The 17,565-nt window shown below is 33.7% G+C and overlaps 1 long non-coding RNA gene across 2 annotated transcripts in view; it reads left to right on the top strand.

Moving 5' to 3' along the window:
• The window catches only part of LOC138703840 (uncharacterized), a 742,347-nt gene that overhangs the window by 582,191 nt on the left and 142,591 nt on the right, over window positions 1-17,565 (top strand). Inside the window, exon 3 of one of the 2 annotated variants that reach the window (XR_011333272.1) lies at window positions 13,445-14,134. The exons of the other annotated variant lie outside the window; for it this stretch is intronic. This is a non-coding gene — a long non-coding RNA (uncharacterized lncRNA). Of the gene's footprint in view, window positions 1-13,444; window positions 14,135-17,565 lie in introns of those variants that run through there. 2 annotated transcript variants of the gene reach the window in all.

Consider the following 17,565-nt stretch of genomic DNA (forward strand, 5'->3'; position numbering starts at 1 on the left):
AGTACTAACACTGATTTCTTAATATTGCACTTGTGTTTTAAATCTTAATAACATAATAGAGAGTTAAGGAGGAATATTCACTTAAATTCCATAGTAATACAACTATACTGTACTAAATGGATGAAACACATCATTCATAAAGCAAATAATATTCCAAAAAAAGAGATTGAGTATGACATGATAAGTTGGAATTGATATTTATGGTACCTTTATCCTTATAAATTAATCAATAAAGTAATCAAAACAATATTACAGTACAAAGCAAAGTTACCTAGGTACTGTATATGTTTTAAGTGTAACTAATATTACATAACAAAGCTCTTATCGCATTATGCTTTTAAGGTGATATTTGTGAGCAACTTCCTATCATCAGAATATTAAATTATTTTATCGAAATGTGCTGAAGCTATAGAGCTGACATTTTTACAACAAATGGGTACGTATATTTTGCTTATGATGTAACAGTAGTTGCTTTGTTAATTCATTTCCTTACAAACAATTTCCATGCGAACATTTTCAAAATTTTCAATACACTATCTTCAGTAATACGTATTTACGGTATATTAGATTTACGAAAACATTCTGTAAGGCTACTAAATAAATAGTCTATATCTGAAAAACTCACTTTTCAAAAAAAAAAAGTTGAGGAAATATTTATTTTGAAGAAAACAATCAAACTTGTGGAAAATGAGCATTAAAATTAAAACTTACATTCTTATAATGCACTTATACTTCTCAGGCAAATCTAAAAATTACCATGGATACAGTTTTAATAAGTTCTCTTCCCTTTATCTATTGAATCAGTGCTGGCCATCCCTGAATATAGCTCGACCAAGCGGCATATACCACCTCTTTCGTCTGTCTCTTTCCTTTCCACTGTAAAGCGCTCAGGCTCTCCTGGGCTCTAAAGCGCGCGCTTGCTCCTATGGGCATCAATTGACATGACTGATGTGGACAGATCAAACTGCACTACGGTCACCTACACGTCATCTCCAAGATAAGGTAAATTACACCTTGTTATTATCCCGGAGTTGTGCCTCAAAGACATATTCACACATTTAAATACACGGTAGAGATGAATAAAAATTAGTACGGAATGTGTATGGCTTACAAAGAAAGCAAAATTATAGTCTGTCGTGTGTAGGTAATAAAGACGTAATTTTTGTCTCAAAATGTATAAACGTTTTCATTTATTGCTGTGCTTCATTAAGTCTTATAAGTACTGTCAGTTCTTTGAATTTGGTATTTTTTAAGATTTTAATGATTTTATTTACTTGGACAATGCAATTTACAGTAGCCTACACTATGGTTATTATTGTATGAGACAGTCGTGAATTGTAAATATAAACAATATAAAAATGGAGGTGATAAAATTTGAGGTCCACACCTGTGGCGTAACGGTCAGCGCGTCTGGCCGCGAAGCCAGGTGGCCCGGGTTCGAATCCCAGTCGGGGCAAGTTACCTGGTTGAGGTTTTTTCCAAGGTTTTCACTCAACCCGATACGAGCAAATGCTGGGTAACTTTGGGTCCTGGACCCCGGACTCATTTCACCGGGACTATCACCTTCATTTCATTCAGAAGCTAAATAACCTAGATGTTGATACAGTGTCGTAAAATAACCCAATAAAATAAAAAAATAAAATTTGAGATTAGATACTTTCTACTGGAAACTAGATTATAAAGCTGTTGCCACGACTCGAAGAGTAGGTCTATGTGAAGTCGAGGATGAAGGTGTCGTTAGTAAGCATGTAGCTCAATGATAGTTCCAACGCTTCAATAATAGAGGAGACGTTAAAAATTTACAACGTCCTGAAATACCTAAGATATGGAATGCTGAGAATACACGCAGAGCTTTGGGAAAAAAGAACTTCTTGCTTCAGAAGGAAAAATATATCGCCACATTAAGACACTTAGAAAATCATACCGAAGTTTCAGATCTGTATCTAATGAATTGACACCTGAACAAGCTCAACGCAGAGTGGATATCTGTTGTTACTTATCGTTAATCCCACGGATAGTAGATTTTTCAGTAGAACTGTCGCATGTGGTGAAAAATGGGTATATTACTGCAACGTCCGCAACCCTGGCGCCTCAAAACATCAGTGACTCGATTTTCGTCAGCCTGCCAAAGTCGTCATTAAACAAAATCTGTTCGGCCCCAAAATAATGTGTGTAAGCTGTCATTCACTTGGAATTTGTTCCAAACGGATCTGTAGTAATGAAGGTCGTTATTTTCAACAGCTAGAACGAGTTTGTGCAATTTTGAGAAAGAGATACCCGGCGTTAGTTAATGGAAATATAATTCTGGAATTCGTTACCTGCTAGCATCAGGGACTGTCGAAATAAAATTGAATTCAAACGCAAACTTACTAGGCACTTGGTCAGTAATTGAGACTCGTTCAGACATGGTTTCTTGTAAATAGTTCTCTTAATCTATCACAAAATATCTCAATACTGTATATGGTAATTTCATCACTATAGAATTTTGTTATTCTAGCTTTAATTTGTAATTCAGTAAATATAAAAATATTCTTTGTCCTTAACTTCTATGATAAATTGTCTAGCTTTAATTAATCAGGTAATCTTGTCGTACTTTAATTTTTATTGTAATTGTAATTGTAAATTTAATATTAATTGTAATTTTATTGTTCATATTATAGTTGTAATCCCCTGGTAGAGGGGCAGAGAAGGTCTGACGGCCTTATCTCTACCAGGTTAAATAAATAAATACTAAATAATTTCCTTGCAACAGAACAATGTGAAAACCATACAGTTGGAACAACCGTGAAAAAAATCTAGAAATTGTTACAGATCGAACTGCTACCACAACTGGCATTTAGCCCGATCTTGTGCCTTTAGATTTTCAATTATTTCGATCTATGACCCACTTTCTGCATGGAGGAAATTTCTAAAACTTGGAAACCGTTGAAATGAGTATCACCGAATTGTTCACATCAAAAACGAGAAACTGGTACCGTCCCGGGATAAAAAAAAAAAACCTCGCTGGAAGTTGGCTCAAGAATCTAATGGACTTTATTATGAAGATTAGATTAATTTATTGCCATCACACACTGCAACTAACATTTTGCTCCAAAATCGACATAATTTATGACACAGTAGCTCTATATAAAATTGCTTCAAAATCTCGGAAAAATGTGTTTTGTAATGTGTTATGTTTTTATCTTCAAAGAAAAGGAATATGTATTTCAGATATCTATCTCTTTATGATTCAGAAACTTAGAATAGTCTATTGCATTTAAAATTGCAGATACTTTTGTTAAATTTCAACGTATGAGAAATTTGTATGTCACTGCTTTCTATAATTAAGAGCATATTTATTTTTTTAACGATGTAATTAGGACCTCAATGAAATTTGATATTTGCAGATATCACGAGTTTTAAAAGTATGTTTGCAAGACTTATTTTTATATTGTATTGTATTGTATTGTATTTATTTACACTGCAAGTGGGCAAGCACCCGGTGGCAGTGGTATACACAATATAAACAATACACAATAAAATGATAAACAATACACAATAGAATCATAAACAATGAACAATAAATTTTACAATACACAATACAATTATACAATACACAATACAACTATATCCACAATACAATAAGAATACACAACACAATTTAACACAATAATTACAATTAATAATAAAACATAAAATACCTAATTTTACAATACAACCTACATATGTATAGGCCCTACATAAGTTTCAATAGTCTTTCACTTTACTCTCATCTCACTCCCTGTAGTGGCACTGTGACATTTAATCAAAATCGTTTCCTTTCTGGAACAGCAACAAAGTAATTGAATAGGATCGACTTTCTTAGTTATGTATCCCGCTGAACCGACTTGTTTTCTGTTGTGCCATCCAGTTTGGAATGTTGCAAGGTAGCAAAATTTATGGGATGACGACATGCATACAGCTATCCGTACTCTCAGTATCTTCATAACTTACGGACCGATGGGGGCGATCGTCATGAAACTTTGCTAGTTTTGCTACCGGGGGCCATATTAATTAAATCCCTCCCGACAGCGATATCAAGTTTGCGGCCCAACTTACAAAGTGGGACAGAACATCGGAATTCGGTGCAGGACTCCAGTTATGCTCGAGTACGGACCCCAGGAGCGCAGAGCCTCAGTTGTGTAACCTGCAAGACTTAGCAGTAATTGAATTGGGACAAAACAGTCTTAGCTCACCTTGCTCGTTGTTATAATCTTACATTTATGTCAGACGGGAATGTTTTATTCACAGTAAATACAGTACATAGAATAAGCTAGAGTTTCTCGAATACAGAACTCAGGTGGTTTGAACTAAAATCAGGCATAAATGCTGTTTAGAGTGAAGTCTACAAAGAATGAGCCCCAGTGTAGGAGTATCGTAGTTTTTATTGTAGTTTTATTATATTTGAAGTTCGTCATTTAAAAAAAAATGGCTCGTACGAAAGGAGTATGAGTGAACAAAGTCTGTCTAATAATTTAAGAGAAATCGCTCTTCTAAGAAAGACTGCCTAAAACAACTTTTACGGTGCATCACAATAGTTTATATAATCAGACTATTACACTTTTCACTAACAAAATGGTACGGAACAACATGTTTCAACCAATCATGGCTACTTATCCTACAAATTGTATCACTTTCCTGGCATTTGGTTTTTATCATCTTCCTAATAATAATAATAATAATAATAATAATAATAATAATAATAATAATAATAATAATAATAAATGTAGCTTCCCTTATGAAAAGGTTGCCAGATTTGACAAAGCGTATTACATAATTTGGAAATACACCTAAAAGGTAAAATGATATACATTTGAAACGGTTAGGGAATCGAACATACAAAATGTCAGTAATGCACTAATACTGAAAGGTAGCGGAAAACAAGAAACAAACCTCTCTCTGACAATGTTTCTAATTTAAATTTATTTTAACTAAATTTCAACAGTACACTAATTCTGAATTTTAAAAATGCACTATTTCACCGATTGAACATTCCAATCATTTTTCAAATATAGTAATTCATTCATAATTAAGACTTATAAATCAGATATAGCATCTGCAAACTGCTGAAATCAAAATTTTATTTTGCTCTTCATCGGGATTCGATTAATTCAGAAATTCATAAAAGCGCGATTCTATTAATTGTATTTGTTTTCATTGTTTGATTGTAATTAATCCTTTTTTTTTCGTTTTCGTAGTGTGAAAGTAGTTTCAGACTGGCTATGTTGCAGTTGTGTAATGTAACTTTGTTTTTAAACTAATTGTTAAAGCCTTTTTAACATTCGTAATTGTAGATACCGCATGTGTTGAACCCTCCCTCATTTCTAGTCTCCATGGTAGATAGTGAGTGCGCTGTCCGCTACGACTGAATTCCGTAACGGATTTCCGTTGCGTTTTAAAGATTTGCCCGCTGCCTGTGGTTTTCCTAAGGCGCTAAGATGTGTCGAGATGAGCCCTATAAGAAATGGGTGACGCATCTGTATACTCCCTTCTGCGTGTCACCTTGGGTAGGCCCTACTTCAGGACGAACTTACAAGGCCCAGGCCTTTAACATCTTCGGCGATTCTGTTCTGTAACTGTCCATTCGTGTTTTGACATTTCTCTCCTTCATGTGGTAGCTATTATATTATGTTGATTTTCTGCTCTACCCTTCATTCCTAATGTTTCTTCAAATGGAACGGCAAAAATCGGAATGAGACGAGTGGTCAACAGGCTTGGAGATCACATAGACACTTCATCACAATCCTAAATTCCTTCACATACATTTTAATTATGTTATTGTTTCTCCTCTCCTCTCCTCTCATTCATTCATTCACTCATTCATTCATTTATTCATTCATTCATTGATTCATTCACTCATTGATTCATTCACTCATTCATTCATTTATTCATTCATTCACTCACTCATTCATTCACTCACTCATTCATTCACTCATTCATTTATTCATTCATTCTCTCATTCAATCATTTATTCATTCATTCACTCATTCATTCATTCATTAACTCATTCATTCATTTATTCATTCATTCATTCTCTCATTCATTCATTTATCCATTCATTCACTCATTTATTCATTCATTCATTCATTCATTCATTCATTCATTCATTTATTCATTCATTCATTTATCCATTAATTCATTAATTCATTTATTCATTAATTCATTCATTTATTCATTCATTCACTCATTCATTCATTTATTCATTCACCCATTCATTCACTTATCATTCATTCATTCACTCATTCATTTATTCATTCATTCATTCACTCATTCATTCATTTATTCATTCATTCACTCATTCGTTCATTTATTCATTTATTCATTAATTAGTTCATTCCTTCATTTATTTATTCACTCATTCATTTATTCATTCATTCACTCACTCATTCATTCATTCACTCATTCATTTATTCATTCATTCTCTCATTCAATCATTCATTCTCTCATTCATTCATTTATTCATTCATTCACTCATTCATTCATTTATTCACTCATTCATTCATTTATTCACTCATTCACTCATTTATTCATTCATTCATTTATTCATTCATTCATTAATTCATTCATTTATTCATTCAATCATTTATTCATTCATTCATTCACTCATTCATTCATTTATTCATTCATTTATTAATTCATTCATTCACTCATTCATTCATTTATTCATTCATTCATTCACCCATTCATTCATTTATCATTCATTCATTCACTCATTCATTTATTCATTCATTCATTCATTCATTCACTCATTCATTCATTTATTCATTCATTCATTCACTCATTCATTCATTCATTTATTCATTAATTAATTAATTCATTCATTTATTTATTCACTCATTCATTCATTTATTCATTCATTCCTTTATTCATTCATTCATTCACTCATTCATTTACTCCATTCATTCATTCATTCATTCATTCATTCATTCAAGACACCCTATGACTGTCGCATTAATTTTCACATCAAGAATGGGTGTGTAATATTTAAATATAGAAGCGAATGTTTTCGAAGTGATTGAAAATGATTAAACTTTGAAACGAACTTTGAGAAAATAAAATACCATAGGCAACCTAATAATCTCACTCGAAAGTTGGTGTTAGAAAGGCTCCAGTTTATGAAATTGAGGTCAGAGATTTGCTACAGATTACTGGAGTTACGCACTTCTATTTCTTATGAAAGCCTGTATGTATGTATTTATTTACACTGCAAGTGGGCAAGCACTCGGTGGCAGTGGTATACACAATATAAACAATACACAATAAAATGATAAGCAATACACAATACAATTATACAATACACAATACAATTATATACACAATGCAATAAGAATACACAATATAATTTAACACAATAATTACAATTAATAATAAAACATAAAATACCTAATTTTACAATACAACCTACATAATTATGTATGTATATAAGTTTCAATAGTCTTTCACTTTACTCTCATCTCACTCACTGTAGTGGCACTATGACGCATTTCACTGACACATTAGGACACATTTCACTGACACTATAGAACACATTTCATTGACGCTATAAATTATCACTGATCGGAACTATTCACTGCACTGTAAAACCATAACTTCACTGACTCACCTCGCTTCACTGATACAACAGTTCAAATAAGTCAAATAATTACACCCTTATGCATACTTATAAACAGAACTACATTTAAACTAAACATTTCTAGTCTAAGGCCCTCTTACACGCTATTTTTTAATTATTTACAATTCAAACCAAGGAAGTAGCTCGTCAGGCTAAATAAATACATGTCACCTTAAAAAATTAAATGTTAAATGTCACCTTAATTTTAATTTGCACTTATACACAACTTTTTAAGTTATTCTTGAATCTCCTTAAGGAAGGACAGCCCTCAAAGACCGCTGCAGTTAGGTCATTCCAATCATTTATAGTTCTATTTAAAAATGAGAATTTACCTACATCCGTTTTCTGTTTCCTACATTTGATTTTAAAATCATGATCGTTCCTACCATAGTACGTTGGCTTTTCTAACCGAGCCGTTATGTCTACCCATGCTTTCTGACCTAGATGTGTTCTATACAGTGATGTTATTCTAGTTTTCCTACGTCTGTTTTCCAAAGTTTCCCATTTAAGTTCTTTTATCGTATCGTTTCCATCTTCTCTTTTACCTTTAACAAATTTAGCTGCCCTGCTACTGCGGAAACCTTTCTATAACGGAACTAAATTTTGTTTCTATGGAATTCCGTTACAAACAGTTTTACTGTACCATATTTTAGAGATGGTTAACATTTTTTCAGAACGCAATTAAGTTTATGTGGGCGTTCTTTATGCCTGCACTAGACAATTACCTTGAAAGTGATCAGTCTGTTGCAAGAGCGACTGCCGCAGTTAGTGATTCCTTGTACAACAGAAAGCACTGAAGAGTGACTGGGACGACGCTGATTACAGAATGGGAAATGCTTGTTAGCTGGGCACGAGAAGCTTCTGCGGCGAACTTGCTATTCGTCGCCGTCGTACTTACATTTAAGGCGATGAGCCGAGTTAATGAAGTCTTATGTTCTGTAGGCTATTGTGTACTCTTCTTTTGTTACAAGTTATAATTGAATAGAATTCTGTATTTATTCAAGCGGAATGTAAGTCTTTGTTAAAATGTATAACTTGTTATGTGTCTATTTGTTAAGGCTTTCTACTTGCTTTTTGAGTGTACTTCCTTGTCATGGCCTTGATTTGAAACAGTTCGGATGTTAAGGGAACCAGGTAGTGATTAGAGGTCAAAAATCCGATTTCTTATTTTGTGTTTTAAGAAAGTACAAAACTTGCTCTTTAAAACAATATAAATACTCTGGGAGGTATTTCTGGAGGTAAGCCCTTTAAATAACCTCTTTAAATTTGACTGTGCATGTAATTCATATATCCTTCTATTTTTTAAATGCAGTTTTCCATAAGTTGACATTTTTCGAATTTAAGCGCATTTTTCTCTGAAACTACTGAATCAATTTACATATAATTTTTACAGTGTTTTCTGCAGCTTGTGTACTACATAGTAGACCTACAGGTTTAAGAATATCGCAGACATAACACGATAAAAATACATTGAAAAAATTTAAAAAAAATGTTAAATAAAGTTCAATATTTTTCTGTTTCACTAAGGGTGAAATATTTAACTAAATTTTGCTTTAATATTTACAATACACATTACTATATAACTTAAAAAAATGCAAGGTACATGAGTGAAGATTGTCGAAAGTAATGTGCACCTGAAGAATGAGGTACATTTAACAAAGTGGGAAAACAGGTTATCAGTTAGGGCCTTTCTTTTGCACTTGGATACGAAACTAATTAGTTGTCTTGTATACCACTGAATTCAGAATGATGGATTGTATCACATGGCAATTTTTATTCCACTCTGAGCAGTAAAAACCTAGAAATATTGAACTAAATTTTTGTACTGAAATTTTTTTAATCGCACAGGCATCACTACCCAGTCCGCTTAAGTTTAATTGTTTTACCTCGAAATGCAGCTCTGAATTTGACAATAATGTCTTTATTCGCCTGTACCAAATCGCACAATTTCACTTTTATCTTTAATTTAAATATTGATTTATTATTAGATTTCAAATGTAAATTTGAGCTATAGCATAATATCTATATATATAATTTGAACTGGTAATGGAAATTACGGGAAAACTGCTGAACGGATTTTAATAAATGACCCCTCATTTTGAAGCTTGGAACTCAAAGTTTTTCAGAAAAATAGTAGTTTTCAGTGAAATGTCAATTTTCAACATAATTTTCCTATTATTACTATTTAATACGATAAAAATTCGTACCGGCACCGGGAATCGAACCCAGGACCTCTCAGCTCTGCGCGCTGAGCGCTCTTTCCAACTGAGCTATGCCGGGACACGATCCACGGCGCCGGCCGAACCCCTCTCGTAATGCTTTTACGGCCTTAATACCTGCATTTGAAGGCGATACAAATCATATATGCAAGAGCGCATATTTAAATGACTTTGTGGTCATATTCAACAACAGTTTGTGACAACTGCTAACACTTAATACATCACATTGTAGGCGTGTAGTATTCAGTGAGATGGACGAGACCTCATACAAAATGAATATGCGATGTATAATTTTCCTATTTTCAAAATCCATCTGTCGTCAGTTCTGAGAACTAGCTAATTGCATTTCAAAATAAAACAAAGCACACGCTACAGTAAACAAAATGACACGAAGGCCATGATCTGCAAGAATGCTGACATATTTAGAGCTCAAATTGAATTGGTTATTAAAAACTTAACTTACTAAAAATAATTTACAGGTTCGATTCTGCGGTATGTAATTTTCTGGGTACAGCTGTGTATTGGATATTAAAAACTACAAAACTTGAGGTGGTTTGATGACATTATTACCATTAGAACTGAAATATTATTGTAGTTAATGCCATGATGTGACTATTTTTCACTAATTATATTACATATTATTAATACTATATAGATGATATGAAAGTGAAACGTTTTCGGGTTATATAAGTGGATGTAGAGAATATCTTAAGTTAGATCTTCATTTCTATAAATTTACTGAGTGGCAGCTATATAATGTATATGTTATTGAAAACTACAAAGCTTACGTAAGATAATATTATTAAATATAAAATATGTTTATAGTTATTAATCAAGTGGGGTTGGGTCTTTTTCATATATTTAATGGCGGTGTGGTGTAGATATTTATATGCGTGATTCTCTTCAGTATTGGTTCGAGAGAGCGCAAAAATTGCAGTTCCTAAGGAAAGTTAAAAAAGTATTACTTACTGATAAAATAAGAGGCCTACAAGATTTTGTAGTCTCCCGATTATTTCAGCAAGATCTCTTAGCAGCATATTATGATTTTATCCTCTACATTTCAAAGTAGTTCACGAAACATGCAGCAGCTACAGTATACCAAGATGCATGGCAAACCTGACATTTTTTTTTTATATCTTTCAACTACAATCCACAATGACCTGAAATAGCTATTGCTTTACTCCGCTACAGTATACCAAGATGCATGGCAAACCTGACATTTTTTTTTTATATCTTTCAACTACAATCCACAATGACCTGAAATAGCTATTGCTTTACTCCGCTACAGTATACCAAGATGCATGGCAAACCTGACATTTTTTTTTTTATATCTTTCAACTACAATCCACAATGACCTGAAATAGCTATTGCTTTACTCCGCTACAGTATACCAAGATGCATGGCAAACCTGACATTTTTTTTTATATCTTTCAATTACAATCCACAATGACCTGAAATAGCTATTGCTTTACTCCGCTACAGTATACCAAGATGCATGGCAAACCTGACATTTTTTTTTATATCTTTCAACTACAATCCACAATGACCTGAAATAGCTATTGCTTTACTCCGCTACAGTATACCAAGATGCATGGCAAACCTGACATTTTTTTTTATATCTTTCAACTACAATCCACAATGACCTGAAATAGCTATTGCTTTACTCCGCTACAGTATACCAAGATGCATGGCAAACCTGACATTTTTTTTTTTATATCTTTCAATTACAATCCACAATGACCTGAAATAGCTATTGCTTTACTCCGCTACAGTATTCCAAGATGCATGGCAAACCTGACATTTTTTTTTATATCTTTCAACTACAATCCACAATGACCTGAAATAGCTATTGCTTTACTCCGCTACAGTATACCAAGATGCATGGCAAACCTGACATTTTTTTTTATATCTTTCAATTACAATCCACAATGACCTGAAATAGCTATTGCTTTACTCCGCTACAGTATACCAAGATGCATGGCAAACCTGACATTTTTTTTATATCTTTCAATTACAATCCACAATGACCTGAAATAGCTATTGCTTTACTCCGCTACAGTATTCCAAGATGCATGGCAAACCTGACATTTTTTTTTATATCTTTCAACTACAATCCACAATGACCTGAAATAGCTATTGCTTTACTCCGCTACAGTATACCAAGATGCATGGCAAACCTGACATTTTTTTTTTATATCTTTCAACTACAATCCACAATGACCTGAAATAGCTATTGCTTTACTCCGCTACAGTATACCAAGATGCATGGCAAACCTGACATTTTTTTTTATATCTTTCAACTACAATCCACAATGACCTGAAATAGCTATTGCTTTACTCCGCTACAGTATACCAAGATGCATGGCAAACCTGACATTTTTTTTTATATCTTTCAATTACAATCCACAATGACCTGAAATAGCTATTGCTTTACTCCGCTACAGTATACCAAGATGCATGGCAAACCTGACATTTTTTTTATATCTTTCAATTACAATCCACAATGACCTGAAATAGCTATTGCTTTACTCCGCTACAGTATTCCAAGATGCATGGCAAACCTGACATTTTTTTTTATATCTTTCAACTACAATCCACAATGACCTGAAATAGCTATTGCTTTACTCCGCTACAGTATACCAAGATGCATGGCAAACCTGACATTTTTTTTTATATCTTTCAATTACAATCCACAATGACCTGAAATAGCTATTGCTTTACTCCGCTACAGTATACCAAGATGCATGGCAAACCTGACATTTTTTTTTATATCTTTCAACTACAATCCACAATGACCTGAAATAGCTATTGCTTTACTCCGCTACAGTATACCAAGATGCATGGCAAACCTGACATTTTTTTTATATCTTTCAATTACAATCCACAATGACCTGAAATAGCTATTGCTTTACTCCGCTACAGTATTCCAAGATGCATGGCAAACCTGACATTTTTTTTTATATCTTTCAACTACAATCCACAATGACCTGAAATAGCTATTGCTTTACTCCGCTACAGTATACCAAGATGCATGGCAAACCTGACATTTTTTTTTATATCTTTCAACTACAATCCACAATGACCTGAAATAGCTATTGCTTTACTCCGCTACAGTATACCAAGATGCATGGCAAACCTGACATTTTTTTTTATATCTTTCAATTACAATCCACAATGACCTGAAATAGCTATTGCTTTACTCCGCTACAGTATACCAAGATGCATGGCAAACCTGACATTTTTTTTTATATCTTTCAACTACAATCCACAATGACCTGAAATAGCTATTGCTTTACTCCGTCATGATTAACTCACTGATCGTCCTGCCATTGTTACTTGCGTTTTTGCGTTCAAACTCAAAAACTGAACTTGTATAGGTTCAAGAAAATGTATGTGGGATAAAAAAAACATTCAGAGGGAGAATGTTTCATTATTATGGAAGCAAATAACTTTCAGAATGTCTGGTATTCTTCATTGAAAATAAATCTGAAAAATGTTTATTTGAACGTCTAATGAACTCAGTTTGCAGCATTTGCTGCACAAGCCGCTAGTATTATATTATAAAAAGACTGATGTATTATTTATTTTGTTTCAGGTAAGAGAGTGGAGAGATGGATCTTCTGCTTATTTCTGCTCTGTCAACCGAGTAAGTTAAATGTACAGATATAGGCCTATAATGTTGCATTACTGTCTGTTCGTTTATCAGAGATATTCTTAGATCTCGAATTTTAGAATAAATGTCTATTTTTTCCTGGAAGACTAAGCAAAAACAATAATAATTCACCAAACACGAATTTAGGCCGTAAGTTTACCTGTTTCGGTCTGAGCTAGACAGAGTCGTTTTTGTGGACGACCAGGTCGACGTCTTCCGTGCGGATGGTAATGTAGTACAGCATTGGATATCCTAGTTCGTGGGATTCATGACACATGTTGGAGACATCTTTTCCTATAATTGAAAAGTTTTTCTTCTAGTAGCTGCATGTGTAGATGCTCTAAAATGTCCTCATTTCTCTGATGGTCCAGCAGAGTATGTCCAGCTGTTCGGCGCATATATCTCATTTCAACAGCTCTTAATCTACTGATGTCTTTCTTCTTCAGATCCCAAATTTCACTTTCATGTAGGAGAGTCGGAAAGGCTAGTGTTCTATACGATTTTAACCTGGAATGTTATTGTATTAGATTTGGTTTTAGTGTATAATTTATGAGTCCTGATATTTGCAAAAACTTTCTGATTTTCTTCTATATCTCATTTTCACCTCATAAGAGATAATATTGCATCCTACATAGCAGAAGACACAGCATAAATATGGGAAATGCCTGTTATTATTCGGTTGAGAACCTTTTATCATCCAGTCTGCTGTCAAAAAATCAGAAAGTTATAATTTATATTACCGATTGTTCTGTATGGTTGTGAACCTTGGACTCTCACTTTGAGAGAGGAACAGAGATTAAGGGTGTTTGAGAGTAAGGTGCTTAGGAAAATATTTGGGGCTAAGAGGGATGAAGTTACAGGAGAATGGAGAAAGTTACACAACGCAGAACTGCACGCATTGTATTCTTCACCTGACATAATTAAGAACATTAAATCCAGACGTTTGAGATGGGCAGGGCATGTAGCACGTATGGACGAATCCAGAAATGCATATAGATTGTTAGTTGGGAGGCCGGAGGGAAAAATACCTTAAGGGAGGTCGAGACGTAGATGGGAAGATAATATTAAAATGGATTTGAGGGAGGTGGGATATGATGATAGAGACTGGATTAATCTTGCTCAGGATAGGGACCGATGGCGGGCTTATGTGAGGGCGGCAATGAACCTCCGGGTTCCTTAGAAGCCAGTAAGTAAGTAAGTAAGTAATTTAAGAGTCCTAATATTTTCAAAAATTTTGTGATTCTCTTGTATATGTCATTTTCACTTTCATAATAGATAATAATATTGCATCCTAGGTATCAGAAACTTTTAACGTGTTCTAAAATATTATTTTCTATTACTATTTTGCTAAGTATTGGATCTGTGCCTCTGAATGCCGTAATTTTAGTTTTACTTGGAGAAATTTTCATACCATATTCATTTATTATTGTGTAAATAAATCTTTCTGTAAGTTACCCTCATAAGTAACAATCACGACCTGGTCGTCAGCAAATAACATGGTGTTAATTTTTATATTGTTTGAAATGTTAATTCTTAGCTTGTATTCTTCATGCCAGTACCTCAATATGTCATCCATATTATATTAAAAAGTGTTGGTGACGAGGAACATCCTGATTTATGGTTCTGTATCCTGAAATAGCGTCCTTGAATTTACTCTGCAAAAACCAATTATGTATTTTCACGTTTTATGTAAAATCAATATCATTGTGATAATTTTAATGTGTCTAAAGATGCTATTTCACACATTACTACCTATTTTTATTCTTTAGATCCTAAAATTACCTATGTTGTTAAAAATATTGTAGATAAAGTAAAATTTATAGAACTTAGGTTGGCAAAACATGTGAAAAAGTTTGAGCAAGAGTAGCTAACATTGCATTGATTGGCGTGGAGAAAAAGTTGTTGCCTTCGATTGCGAAGAGAGGTTGCTGTCCTTGTTATTCAGTTGGTGCATATTTGTCCATGTGGGTGGATGGCAGGTGGAGAAAGTATTTTGTAAATCTCTGTCTAGGAGAAAAGGTTCAAAAAGAGTTGCGTCAAGCAGTTGGTCACTCCATTGAACAAGATTAATTTGAATCTCGTCACTTTTACTTAAAAATTACAACAAAAATGATGCTGTGTGAGCAAATGTTAATCTGCTAACAAGCCTGAAAGTTTTACTGTTTACTCAGAACCCATATTGTCAGAACACAGAACTGCGTAAGTAGGCGTAACTGAATTTAACATATACACTACGCAAAACGTTCAGAGGTACAATTTCTTTGTTAATTCTCGGATACATTCCACAGTATAAAAGAAATCAAGAATTTCCTCTGAAGAGAACTGTATAAGACATAGATATTGATGATAATGATGATGATGATGATGATGATGAAAATTAATAAATTAATCTGTTCCATTTAATGTATTATTCAAAAATTTCTAGAGCTCCTTCAGTGCAGCAGCGAAACCCGAAGCGAGACGAGTGGCCAACAGGGTTGGAGCTCACATATTCAGTTTTTCTCAGCCCGAACTCCCTTGCAAGGACGCGTTTTCGCGTACCTTCAAAGTTTCTCGTCCCATTTCCCCTTCCTTTCAATACAATTTAATGTATTGTTCATATAAAATAATAATAATAATAATAATAATAATAATAATAATAATAATTACTTACTTACTGACTTTTAAGGAACCCGAAGGTTCATTGCCGCCCTCACATAAGCCCGCCATCGGTCCCTATCCTGAGCAAGATTAATCCAGTCTCTATCATCATATCCCACCTCCCTCAAATCCATTTTAATATTATCTTCCCATCTACGTATCGGCCTCCCTAAAGGTCTTTCTCTCTCCGGCCGCCCAACTAACACTCTATACGTATTTCTGGATTCGCCCATACGTGCTACATGCCCTGCCCATCTCAAACGTCTGGATTTAATGTTCTTAATTATGTCAGGTGAAGAATACAATGCGTGCAGTTCTGCGTTGTGTAACTTTCTCCATTCTCCTGTAACTTCATCCCTCTTAGCCCCAAATATTTTCCTAAGCACCTTACTCTCAAACACCCTTAATCTCTGTTCCTCTCTCAAAGTGAGAGTCCAAGTTTCACAACCATACAGAACAATCGGTAATATAAATTATAACTTTCAGATTTTTTGACAGCAGACTGGATGATAAAAGGTTCTCAACCGAATAATAACAGGCATTTCAATAATAATAACAATAATAATAACAATGATAATAATGATAATAATAACAATAATAATAATAACAATAATAATAGTAATAATAATAATAGTAATAACAATAATAATAATGATAATAATAATAACAATAATAATAATAATAGTAATAATAGTGATAATAATAATAATAATAATAATAATAATAATAATAATAATAATAATAATAATAATAATGGTTTATTTAACCTGGCGGAGTCAAGGCCATATGGTCTTCTCTAACACCAATGTACTTTTATGTGTTATAATATTACAGATAATTTAATTATTTTTTATTTTAATAGGTTATTTTACGACGCTGTATCAACATCTTAGGTTATTTAGCGTCTGAATGAGATGAAGGTGATAATGCCGGTGAAATGAGTCCGGGGTCCAACACCGAAAGTTACACAGCATTTGCTCATATTGGGTTGAGGGAAAACCCCAGAAAAAATCTCAACCAGGTAACTTGCCCCGACCGGGAATCGAACCCGGGCCACCTGGTTTCGCGGCCAGACGCGCTGACCGTTACTCCACAGGTGTGGACTACAGATAATTTAACTTATCCTTAAAAAAATATATTAAATACCTAGTCTTTAAGAATTTAATTTTCTTACTTAACAGGAGTGTATTCTGGGCCTATTAATTGTTAAAAAAGAGAAGCAATTTACCTAAGTGCAGAACTAAAATGCGATGACGTTTTGTAATCCATGTAGAAACTGTGCATTAAAAATGAGACTAACGTGGTACATATCAATGTCCGAAATGATTAATTTAGTTCCTTTCTGTGGGCAGTGATCAGCTGTAGATGACATATCGTATGAAAAAGTTCTCACTCAATACACGTTACGCACATGTGCAGAGGAC

The sequence above is a fragment of the Periplaneta americana genome, chromosome 7 (genome assembly GCF_040183065.1).
Source record: "Periplaneta americana isolate PAMFEO1 chromosome 7, P.americana_PAMFEO1_priV1, whole genome shotgun sequence".
Lineage (NCBI taxonomy): Eukaryota > Metazoa > Arthropoda > Insecta > Blattodea > Blattidae > Periplaneta > Periplaneta americana.